Source organism: Carcharodon carcharias, chromosome 27, assembly GCF_017639515.1.
Source record: "Carcharodon carcharias isolate sCarCar2 chromosome 27, sCarCar2.pri, whole genome shotgun sequence".
NCBI lineage: Eukaryota > Metazoa > Chordata > Chondrichthyes > Lamniformes > Lamnidae > Carcharodon > Carcharodon carcharias.
In genome coordinates, this window is record NC_054493.1 from 292,447 (window position 1) to 294,523 (window position 2,077).

Below are 2,077 nucleotides of genomic sequence, written 5' to 3' on the forward strand. Positions count from 1 at the left end.
TATATCTGTTTGAGGGTTTGTGTGAGTGAGTGTGTATCAGTTTGAGGGTTTGTGTGAGTGAGTGTGTATCAGTTTGAGGGTTTGTGTGAGTGAGTGTGTATCTGTTTGAGGGAGTGTGTGTGAGTGAGTGTGTATCAGTTTGAGGGTTTGTGTGAGTGAGTGTATATCTGTTTGAGGGAGTGTGTTTGTGAGTGAGTGTGGATCTGTTTGAGGGTGTGAGTGTGTATCTGTTTTAGGGTGCGTGTGAGTGAGTGTGTATCTGTTTGAGGGTGTGTGTGTGAGTGAGTGTGTATCTGTTTTAGGGTGCGTGTGAGTGAGTGTGTATATGTTTGAGGGTGTGTGTGAGTGTGTATCTGTTTGAGGGTGTGTGTGTGAGTGTGTATCTGTTTGTGGGTGTGTGAGTGAGTGTGTATCTGTTTGAGGGTGTGTGTTTGTGAGTGAGTGTGTATCTGTTTGAGGGTGTGTGTGTGTGAGTGTGTATCTGTTTGAGGGTCTGTGTGAGTGAGTGTGTATCTGTTTGAGGGTCTGTGTGAGTGAGTGTGTATCTGAGAGTGTGTGTGTGTGAGTGAGTGTGTATCTGAGAGTGTGTGTGTGAGTGTGTATCTGTTTGAGGGTGTGTGCGTGAGTGAGTGTGTATCTGTTTAAGGGAGTGTGTGTGAGTGAGTGTGTATCTGTTTGAGGGTGTGTGTGTGTGAGTGTGTATCTGTTTGAGGGTGTGTGTGAGTGAGTGTGTATCTGTTAGAGGGAGTGTGTGAGTGAGTGTGTATCTGATGAGGGAGTGTGTGTGTGTGAGTGTGTATCTGTTTGAGTGTGTGTGTGTGTGTGTGTATCTGTTTGAGGGCGTGTGTGAGTGAGTGTATATCTGTTTGAGGGTTTGAGTGAGTGAGTGTGTATCAGTTTGAGGGTTTGTGTGAGTGAGTGTGTATCTGTTTGAGGGAGTGTGTGTGAGTGAGTGTATATCAGTTTGAGGGTTTGTGTGTGTGAGTGTGTATCTGTTTGAGTGTGTGTGTGAGTGAGTGTGTAACTGTTTGTGGGCGTGTGTGAATGAGTGTCTATCTGTTTGAGGGTGTGTGTGAGTGAGTGTGTATCTGTTTGAGGGTGTGTGTGTGTGTGTGTATCAGTTTGAGGGTGTGTGTGTGAGTGAGCGGGTATCTGTTTGAGGGTGTGTGTGAGTGAGTGTGTATCTGTTTATGGGTGTGTGAGTGAGTGTGTATCTGTTTGTGGGTGTGTGTGAGTGAGTGTGTATCTGTTTGAGGGTGTGTGAATGAGTGTGTATCTGTTTGTGGGTGTGTGTGAGTGAGTGTGTATCTGTTTGAGGGTGTGTGTGAGTGAGTGTGTATCTGTTTGAGGGTGTGTGTGAGTGAGTGTGTATCTGTTTGAGTGTGTGTGTGAGTGAGTGTGAATCTGTTTGAGGGTGTGTGCGAGTGAGAGTGTATCTGTTTGAGGGTGTGTGTAAGTGAGTGTGTATCTGTTTGTGGGTGTGTGAGTGAGTGTGTATCTGTTTGAGGGTGTGTGTTTGTGAGTGAGTGTGTATCTGTTTGAGGGTGTGTGTAAGTGAGTGTGTATCTGTTTGTGGGTGTGTGAGTGAGTGTGTATCTGTTTGAGGGTGTGTGTTTGTGAGTGAGTGTGTATCTGTTTTAGGGTGCGTGTGAGTGAGTGTGAATCTGTTTGAGGTTGTGTGTGTGAGTGTGTATCTGTTTGAGGGTGTGTGTGTGAGTGTGTATCTGTTTGAGGGTGTGTGTGTGAGTGTGTATCTGTTTGAGGGTGTGTGTGTGAGTGAGTGTGTATCTGTTTGAGGGTGTGTGTTTGTGAGTGAGTGTGTATCTGTTTGAGGGTGTGTGTGTGTGAGTGTGTATCTGTTTGAGGGTCTGTGTGAGTGAGTGTGTATCTGTTTGAGGGTCTGTGTGAGTGAGTGTGTATCTGAGAGTGTGTGTGTGTGAGTGAGTGTGTATCTGAGAGTGTGTGTCTGAGTGTGTATCTATTTGAGGGTGTGTGCGTGAGTGAGTGTGTATCTGTTTAAGGGAGTGTGTGTGAGTGTGTATCTGTTTGAGGGTGTGTGTGCGTGAGTGTGTATCTG